Source organism: Nannospalax galili, unplaced genomic scaffold, assembly GCF_000622305.1.
Source record: "Nannospalax galili isolate Female #2095 unplaced genomic scaffold, S.galili_v1.0 scaffold173, whole genome shotgun sequence".
NCBI classification, from domain to species: Eukaryota; Metazoa; Chordata; class Mammalia; order Rodentia; family Spalacidae; genus Nannospalax; species Nannospalax galili.
The window spans coordinates 5,306,159-5,316,859 of NW_008334442.1; the positions used below are offsets into that span (position 1 = coordinate 5,306,159).

Genomic DNA, 10,701 nt, shown 5'->3' on the forward strand with positions numbered 1-10,701 from the left:
ATTCCTAGGATTTAAGAGTCCCTGATGATGTGGCTCTTGCTATCTCCAGGCCTCATTTGACACTAGCATTCCCTTCATTCCTATATTGCCAGTTCTCACTCTGAACTTAAACATTTGCCCTTTCTCTGCTCTCCAGTTCGCCACAGGACTGGATTCTGATCTCAGTTCAAATGTTGCAGAGAAGCCTTGCATAAGCATCCAAACTCAGAGGCTTTACCTATGCTATTTCTTGTCTGGTTACTTTCTTTTATTCTCTCTGTAGAAATTTAGCAAGTATCACTTTGGAAAAGCATATGTGAATTTACAGTTCCATATACTTGAATGGAGTTTCTTGCATTTGTAAAAAAAAAAAAAAAAAAAAACAAAAAAATAGCACAGATAGCACTGTGGGGACACAATAGCACCTTGGGGACTTCCACTTCCTGAGGGATGAACTAGATAGAGCTAAAAACCCTGGCAAAAAATGCAGAAAAGCTAAAGACTTCTGGGTTTTTAGAGCTAAAACCTTGAGCCAACAGTCCAGGAGAGAACAATTTAATAAGACAAAACTTTTAGGAAATGATTATTTTCCCAATACAAAATTTAAGAGAAAAAATTATGGCTTCATCCTTACCCATACCAGAAACAACTGAGTGGAGAGATTCACCCAGTTATAGCTTTAATCCTTGCATAGTCTGCTTTTGTTTAGATAAAAAATTTTAATGTGCCTGATCATAACATTGTACCCATTTCCTTAAACCTCTCACAAAATTACCCCACCCAAAGCTAGTTTCTTAGTAAGTCCTTTATCATACGCTTACTGAGATACCCACTACAGAAGGACTCCAGGGTGTGCCTCCTTCCTTGTCCCTCAAAAAGAAAAAAATAAGCTTAACATCTTCAGTCATAGTATTTCTGGTGGATTTTCCCTAAGAAACCTCAACAGTATGAACTGGCACCAAATCTCTATTACTATTATTTTTTACTTGAATCGTTAGCATATTCTGTCTACTGGTTTTACTTTCTCTCCCTTGCTTTCATGATTGCAGCTTTCCAAGTCACATTGCAGTTGCGCCTGATTAAAGAACAGCTTCTTAGCATTAGTTTTTTTTATGTATATTTTTATTGATTTTTTTGAATTTCATACAATGTATTTTAATCATATTTAGACCTCCTCTATCTGCACCCCTTATAGCCCACCCATAGGATTTGATGCAGTCTGTCATATATGTTAAGGCCTATTGAGTCAAGTTTGCATACCCAGATGTCCCTCAGTGTGAGTTCATTCACTGAAGCCTGTTCAATCTATCTAGTATGAAGAAGATCAATTCTCCCTCACCCAGCAGTGATCAGCTGCCAATAGTTCCTCAGCCAAAGTTGGGGCCTTCTGCCCATTTCCCCAGCTCTATGCTAGTTTTTGTCTGACTGAGTTTGCATGGATCTTGTGCATTCTTAGCATTAGCTTTAAGGCCAAGAATGGACCCCCAACTCTGAGAATCTATTCCTTCAGCTATCTCACAGAACTATGCTCTCAAACCATGTTTCACTCATTCTTCTATTGAAACAGTAATTCTGTCTCTAGCATGTCTTGAGGAAGTAGAAGCTAGGGACCCACCCTATCTTATCAGAGAATCTTGCCCTTCGATCTCTAGGGGTAGACTATCACACACACACACACACACACACACACACACACACACACACTTACACACATTTACAGATTAGCAATTCTGTTTTCAATAAGAAAAACACACTGTTTCCAGTGCTTTGATATGTTAATTATGAACCCCCACATTCATACTCTACTTGGATGGAGAGCAAGGTGAGGTTCTGAGGGATTAAAGTCAGGTGCCCAGGTCACAGCAGGAGTAGATGGTTCAGTGAGTTTGCTTACATTCTAACTTTTTGATTGCAAGGTTAGGTAAAGTCATTAGTCCAGATTATGTCCTTATTGTAAAAGTCACTCCTACAAATGATCTTTTAAAACATATTGCATATTAGTGCACATAGAACTGCTTATTCATATTTTTAATAGATATTCATTCTATGATACGTGTATAAGTATTTATCTTTTTGTCCATGAAAGCTTAGAATTTTTACAATCTGTCTTTTAAAATGAATTTATAGCTTTGTATATTCTTTACACACAATATAGGCATGTCTAAAGGATAGTTTCTGAGAAACATAAAAGTGTTTCAGGGACTGGAGAGATGGCTTAGTGGTTAAGATCACTTACTTCTCTTCTAGAAGTTTTGTTCTGAGTATTAACATTGGGTGATTCACAGCCACCTGGAACTTCATCCTCTTCTGGCCTCTGTGGGCACCTGTACATACATGGCAGGCACACACACACACACACACACACACACACACACACACACGCACACACACAGAAGTAAAAGATTAAAAAAATCTTTTAAAAAACTGGTTCAAAGAGTTTATACACTTCAAATTTTGATGTATGTTCTTCAAAGCTCCTCAAAGAAATTTCTCTAAATTATCTATCAACAAAAGTCAGCCTTATTTTGCTACCCTCACCATAGTAAATTTGTATTAGTAAACCTAGATCTTTGAAAAATTACCTTGTGGTTTGTTTGAGCATTTATCTTATTTTGAAAGCCCAGGAAGTCATTTAAGCTAGTTATAGATCTTTAAGTGACTTTATTCTTAGTTTATTGTTATAAACGTTTACAACGCATGATATGTATACATTATATAGTGTAGCTAATCTTTGTGACTTTTTATTTCACAAACACCTTGTTTTCTATTGAGTCTTACGTGTAGAGTTTCTCACACAGTTTGAACATGTATTTTGTATATTTCTTCATCATCACCCGTGAAAACCCCCACTGTGACTCCTGGCTTCACTTCTCTCCCTTCACTTTAGCTTTGATATTCAGATACTGATTGGTTTGAACTCTTAATGATATTTTCATGGAAATTCTCATTACTAGTACACACATTCTACAATTTAGGAAAATATTTTTCTTCCTTTAAATTTATTATTTCTGTTCAATAGCACAATTCTCTAACCTTTCACTGTGTTCCTATCTTCTCTCCCTTTCTGCCTCCTTCCCTCCTTCCCTCCCTCTTTTTCCTACCTTTCACCCTTTGGACTCATCTAAGCTGTTGCCACAGCAATCACTTGATATAATTAGATGCCCCAATTTGGGGAGAAAAGAGAAGAATTTTTCAGGAACATTATGGTTTATTAAACTAAAAGAAACATTATTTTGCTCCTGCTCTTGATGTTGTCTTGATGTTGTATGTAGGTGGTAGCTAAAAATAACCCTATTAATATTCTCCTCTATGTTGTATTCACAAGCATGTTTAGTGCCTCATTACTAATGAGAATTCATCAAAAAATAATGTAGAATTCTTTGTTTCTGATGGTTGTAATAAGAGCACAATTTGAGTTCAAAGACATTCTGTGAATCTACAACTATGAATATCTAAATACAACTTGCTTGATTATAAGAAATATAAAACCAGACAAAGAGGAGGATATGAAATTTCTTTTTGTTTAGCCAAGTCTCACAAATGCAAGTTTCAGACCTACTGTTCACTACTGAGTATTCTGATTTGAAGTATAAAGCTGACATTAATAAATCATTTTCTGTCTTATGCAATGCATCATAGGAAGGCAAGCAATAGGATAACTAACAATAACATAAATATACTGTATATCTCAAAAAGACAGAAGGAAAGATTTTGAAGTTTTTCTCTATAAAGAAAAGAAAATGTCTGAAGAGACAAATACATTTAACTGACTGAAGCAGTACACAATGTGTACATCTATTGAAGTGTCATGTGGTACTCCATAAACATGTGCAATGCTTGTGTTTTTATGTTTCAATTACAAAAGTAAATTGAATTAAAATTTTTTTTTGAAAACTCAACTGGATAAGTGCTCTTTTTTTCCCACTTTTTAAAATTGAGGTTTTAAAATTCCAGACATTTCCCACTCAAATCCAGATGCCCTCCCCCATCCATGCCTCCCCTTATCCCCTCAACTGAACCCTATGCACTCTGCCATACATGCTGAGTCCTATTCATTCAGGTGTTTATACCCAAATGTCATTCAGTGTAAATGTGTCCACTGGAGTCTAGTCAGCCCATACAGTGGTCGTATGTAAGTCATACTCTCCCTCACCCAGCAGCAACCAGTCTCAAATAGTTCTCAATCTAGTGCTGGCCTGCCACCTATTTCTCACCTCATCTTTGGGGCCTTGTTTAATTGAGCTGACATGGGTCCCATGCTCAATGCCACCACTGCCACAGGCTCACATGAGCAAGGCTTCCTGGAGACCTCCACCTCCCTGTGTTCAAGAGCCAGCCCTGTCTCTTACAATCTTTCTGCCTCCTCTTCCATGATGATTCCTGAGCCATGGGTGGGTGAAGTTCCATATAGGAGTCCCATCTTACACTCTACAGTCTCTTATTCTCCAAAACTCAGCCAGTTGTGGCCTTCTATGTGCATCACACTCTGATGTACATGGAAGCCCCACTGGTGAGAGTTGAGGGGTGCATTAGCCCTCTCTCTACTCATTATTCTGCTATGTTCCACAAGCCTTAGTTGTAGAGATTTGACTGCAGATGTGTCACCTAGTACTGGGCATCTCCCAGGTGTATGTTCTCTGTGCCTGACCAGATGTGCAACTTTGCAGCAGCCTCCATCTGCTGCAAAAAGAAGCTTCTTTGGCATGCTTGTCACTCTAAGGGAGGTCTCTTCTCTCTGGCACTGCATTCCCTGCCAAACAGCTCCTAGTTTTAGATATGCATTAATGTTCAGATACTCTATGTGTATTTCTCATAGGGTTTCTAGGGCATCACTTTTCCCTTTAGGTTTCCTAGCCCCCCCCCGAGATCCAGTCATTTTCATTGTTTTTTATTCTATATGGCTTCCCTCCTCTCTCCTTTCCTAGTCACAGTGCCCCCATTATCCCCACCCTCCCTGCAATACCTCCAGACTCCCTCCAGACTCTCTCAATCTCAAAGAGCTCTGCCTGCCTCTGCCTCTTTCCTCTCCTGACTTCCCTCCCTCCCCAACGCCATGGTCCCTTGTATGTCCCTCCCTCCTCTCCTCCTTGCTGATTCCTCCAACTTTCCCACCTCCCTTAGGTAACATCTATTCCTTACTATCCCCTTTTCAGGTTGTTTCTTGTCCTTTACCTCCATGTATCCTTTCCCTTTACCTGGCTCCTAGTGTTACATCAGAATTTATATACTCACATACAAGAGATTGGTGCTACAATCCACAAATGAGGGAGGACATACATCACTTGCTTTTCTGGGTTTATGTTACTTCACTTAGTGTAACACCCTCTAGCTCCATCCATTTACCTGCAAATTTCATAATTTCATATTTTCTTACTGCTGAATAGAACTCCATTGTGTAGATGGACCACATTTCCATTAACCATTTGTGATATTTAGGGACATTTAGACTGTTTCCACTTCTCAGCTATTGTGAAGACAGCAGCAACAAACATGAATGCACAAGTATTTTTACAGTATTGTTGCACTTAATTTTTCCCTTCTCGCTCTGTTTGACCCGCCCTCACCTTATCAGGGTCGTGGTCCTGATGCGGATCAACAAACTGGCATAACACATTTTTATCTGAATTTTGTACAGTTTATACATTTGGGAGGGGAGGGGATGACTTACAAGTGCGATGGCCAGTCATTCCTGATTGCTTTTGTGCCCAGCCCCCACATGCCATCTCACCCCATGGTCTGACTCATCTTATGACCATGCATGCAGACTCGCCCAGCAGAGTTCTCACAGGGCTGTGCAGGCTGGTTCCCCTCCTGCTCTGAGTTTTGTTATTTCTTCTCATCTATTGTGTTTTGGGTTGGTTTTTCCTTGACTTTGTAGAGTCTTGAGTTGTACTGTCAAGTTGTTTACATGTGCTTTTTCTGATTTTTTAATGTAGGCACTAAGAGCTATAAACTACCCTCTTAGGACTGCTTTTAGGGTGTCACAGAGGTTTTGTTGTTTTCTCATTTACATTTTGTTCCAGGAATACTTTTATTTATTTTTCAATTTCTTCTTTGACCTATTCATGATTCAGGAGTGTGTTGTTTAACCTCCATGAGTTCATGTATTTACTAGAGCTTCTTTTGCTGTTGATTATAAGCTTTATTGCACTGTGATCTCATAGAAGGCATGGAATTATTTCAATTTTTTTGTATTTGTTGAGATTTGTTTTATGCTTTAGAATAACTTGCATGAGCTGCTGAGTAGAAAGTGTATTCTTTGGTGGTTGGGTGGAATATTCTGTATATATATATATTAGGTCCATTTCATGTTGTATGTCATTCAATTCAGATGTCTCTCTGTTTATTCTTTGTCCAGTTGTCCTATTGAAGAAAGTGTCATACTAAAGTCGCCCACTATCACTGAGTTGGTATCAATCTCTGTTACAGTCCTTGACTACTGATTTTATGAAATTGAGTGCTCCAGAGTTTGGTGCATAAATGTGCATGATTGTAATATATTCCTGGTCAATTGTTCCTTTGATTAGAATGAAGTAGCCCTCCTTATCTATTCTGATGAGTTTTAATTTGAAGTATATTTTGTCAGATATTAAAATTGCAACACCTGCTTGTTTCTTAGGGCCATTTGCTTGGAATGCTTTTTTCCATCGTTTCACCTTAAGATAGTGTCTATCCTTGAAGGTGAGATCAGTTTCTTGAAGACAACAAAAAGATGGGTTTTCTTTTTTGATCCACTGCCCCAGCCTGCCCCTGTCTTTTGACAGGGGAATTGAAGCCATTGATATTTAGTGTTATTATTGAAAGGTGTGAGTTATATACTGTCATTTTAATTTCTTTGTGGTCCCATTTTGTGCTTCCATTGATATACCTTTCTTTATTTTCTTTCTGTAGTCTCTTGGGCATATTCATTCCTTTCTTCAGTCCTTTGTATTGCTTCAAGAATTCTCTGTAGTACTGGCTTGGAAGACATGAATTCTTTCAGCCTATTTGTGTCATGGAAATTTTTCTGTTCCACTTCGACCTTGATAGATGGTTTTGCTGGATAAAGTATTTGGGGTTGGCATCTGTGGTTGTTTAGAACTGGGAATACTTTGTTCCAGGATCTTCTGGCTTTCATAGATTGCATTGAAAAGTCAGCTGTAATTCTGATGGCTTTCCTTTATATGTAACTTGTTTTTCCTCTAGCAGCTTTCAGTACCCTCTCTTTATTATGTACATTTAATGTTTTTACTATGATATGTCATGGGGACTTTCTGTTCTGATCATGTCTTAATGGTGTTCTCTGTACTTTTTGAATTTCTATAGGTATATTTTTCCTTAATTTAGGGACGTTTTCTGCTATAGTTCTAGTGCAAATCTGTTCGATGCCATTGGTTTGAGTTTATTCTTCCTGTATGACTATAATATGTAGATTTGGTCATTTCATGTTGTTCCACATTTCTTGAGTATTCCATTCTTGTGCTTTTATGAATTTTGCATAGTCTTTGCTTAAGGAGTCCAGATCTTCAACGTTATCCTCCAGTTTTGATATTCTGTTTTCCATTTCATTCATTCTGCTTGTGAGACTTTCTCCTGTTGTTTCTAGTTAGTTTATTGAGTTTTTCAGTCCTGTGTTCATTTCCATTTGGGGTTTCTTCACTATTTCTATCTCTTTAGTGAATTTGCTTTTCAAATTATGAATTGTTTTTGATAGTTCATTAGTTGCATATTTGTATATTCTTGGGCTTCTGTCAAAAGTTTATGCCTTTCCTCTTTGAGTTCTTTGAGTTGTCTGTGTTTTCTTGAAGTTCTTTGATTATGGTTCTGATTGTTCTTTTAAATTCTGTGTCCTGGGGTTCTACATGTTGTTTCTCTCAAAGGCAACTAACTTTATTAACTTTCTTTTCTCCTTCCTGCCTTCTTCAACCAGTGCCTCTCCACTGGCCTCATCTTTAAAATTACAATTATTTGTTTAGTGGGAGGGGGCATATGGCACAGTTCATAGGTGGAGATCAGAGACAAGTTGTGGAAGTCAGTTCTCTCTTTTGTGGATCTCAGGTCATTAGGCTTTGCAGCAAGTGCCTTTACCCACCATTCCATCTCACTGTCCTCCTCTCTTTAAAAAATATTTTATATATTTTACTTTTTATTTTATGTGTATGAGTATATTGCTTGCATGTATGTAAGTGCACCTGTATCTTGCAGTGCCAGCAAAGATCAGAAGAAGCCATAGGATCCCCTGGAAGTGAAGTTATGAATGGTTGTTAGCTGCCATGTGGGTGCTGGAAACCAAACCCAGGTCCTCTACAAGAGCAGCCAGTGCTCTTAACCACTGAGCCATCTCTCCAGCCTGCTTCCTCTCTTGTGATAAATTATCTATTCTAAAAGACTGACTTACTGAATTTATTGTTTCCTTAGTTTTCCCTTTCTCTTCAAATATCTTTAAAAAGAAGTTAATTTTCACTGCTTATTAGATGCCTCCCCACCATGATGGATTGTATCCCTCTGGAACTATAAGCCAATTAAACTTTTTCTTCTATAAGTTGTCTTGGTCATGGTGTTTTATCACAGCAACAGAAAAGCAATTATTACACCTAAGAGTAGTGAAAAACCCTGTCATAGCTTTTATTTGTATTCATGTTTTGTACACTACATGAACTTGTCACCATGGGAATTTCTGCAATGCTACCTCAGCTTATAAACAATGTAAACAAGCTTACTAGGCCTTCGGTTCCTCTTGTAACCTAAGCACATAACTTTAATCTTTCATCACCCTTCCTTGCTGTTCACCCAGAATAATGTGTGTATTGTGAAAATCATCAAGCCACAACAAGCAGTGAACATTCAAACATTTGTTGGAAACAACTGATTATCCCATTTGTGTTGCAAAGAAGTGGGATTCTATTGACAACATCTCTTTGTGGTTGTGTGTGTTGTTCTAGGGGTCAGATAGGGGAAATTTCCTGGGAAGACAAATTCTGTTTTTCCTTCCCATTCCATGCTAGATATAGGATTTCAATTAGAGAGCAAGGCCTTTGTTAATGTAGCCTGGAAATTACTCATTCCTCTGAAGAGCTTGGACAGCACAGGTGCACCCTGGAAAAGATGGGTGGAGGCAGCTGAGCTGCTTAGGAGAGTTAGCAGAGTGTGGAATAGTGGAGGGTGGCCCAGATGGAGAGGTAGCAGCATCAAGATTGGAAGAAAGCTTCAGGACCTCCAGGCTATTGGCAGAGGTGGGTGCCGGAGTGAAACGCTAATGGATACTGTGGGCGGGGCTTGAATGACGCAGTCTCTTTGTAAGTCGCTCCCTCCCTATCATATAAACCATGCGAAACCCAAATAGAAATGTCTTATGTAGGTCTGTGAGCCTTGGAGCCTCAGAGGGTGGGTGGGTCCCCAAGAAGGAGGAGGGAGGAAAAAGAAAAAAAAAAAAAAATTGGCGAAACAGTTAAAAAGTAGTTCTGTGAGAAATCTGAAGGAACAAGTTCTATGAACAGAAAGATCAAGCTATTCTTGTTCAGACATCACCATAATGTGGCACCACTGAAGTCAGCCTCTCACATACAATGCGGAGAACATCCTGGGTACTGGAGGTAGGCAGATACGCCTTTAAAATATAGCTCCATTTTCAGGTAATGTTGACTTGGAATCAAGTGTAGGGGTGTGGAAAACCTATTTAAAACTTCGAAATAAGGCCAAGGGATGGTTATATGTAATTTTGGAACATTGCTTAACAAATGTTAAATTATTTAGTTCTTTCTTTGGCTTGTTAATATATCTTGGTTTGTTATTCCCTGTCAATTCCAGTTAAGGCTGTTTAAATGTTAGCTTTTAGACTTTTGCCTTATAGAGGTGGAAATGATTTTGGTCTAGTAGGAAATATAGCTCTACGAGCACCTCAACCCAAAAACTGCCGCTGCCTGTAGCTGTGGTTTAGCAACTGTGTGCACAGCAAGGTTGCCTTGTCACCTTTGGAGGGGCTGCATGGTTCTCCAAAGAGTGAATCAAGGGCTCTCCAGCCCAAGGTAAAGAAAATATAGCTCTAAATATTAGTTTATTTTTACCTACACACAATTAACTTCCAGGATATTATAACTTAAATATATTCCATATGTTTGTAACTGGCTGTGACTAACTTGTATATCAGCTATCCTATCTTTCTGCTCTCCTCATTAAAGAGTTAAGTAGATCTTGGAAACATACTCATTCTATGTTCGATTGAGATATCTTTAAATTTTGAAAATTTTATTTTAACAATAATGAGTTAACATCATTCCAAGGGGTTATGTGAACTAGGTAACTGGTAATGCCTTTATTCAAGGTAAAAAATAAATAAAAAGGAATTTTAGAAGATGACGATTTTTGTTTTGGTATAATAGGTTCTATTGAGGTAGAAATATATGATCCACAGAAATCTAAGTTTCAAGAGTGAAGTAGAGGGTTACAAATAAAGCATTTGAAAAAAATTAGTCTTTAGTATATACGTGATATTTAGAGGAAAAAAGCAAGAATTTAGGGACAGATGGGGAGAAAAGCCATCCAGAAAAACTAAGCAAAGAGTTGAGAAGCAGAGCATTTTCAAGGAAGTGGTTAATGTGCAGCTGTGATCCACAGGGCAGCGAAGATAGGAACTGAAAAGCAACAATTGAACTTAGCAACTAAGAAGTATGTGGCAACATAGTAAAACAATTTCCCAGAGGCAGGAAAGGTTAGAAGTCAGATTTGCCAAGGGTTGAAAGAAAA

General features: G+C 38.2%; 1 non-coding gene across 1 annotated transcript; it reads left to right on the plus strand.

Annotated features, from left to right (window-relative positions):
- The first annotated feature begins 9,848 nt into the window (after positions 1–9,848).
- Positions 9,849–9,979, plus strand: LOC115069641. The gene has a single exon (XR_003848895.1). It is a non-coding gene; the product is annotated as a small nucleolar RNA SNORA68 (small nucleolar RNA).
- The last annotated feature ends 722 nt before the right edge of the window (positions 9,980–10,701 follow it).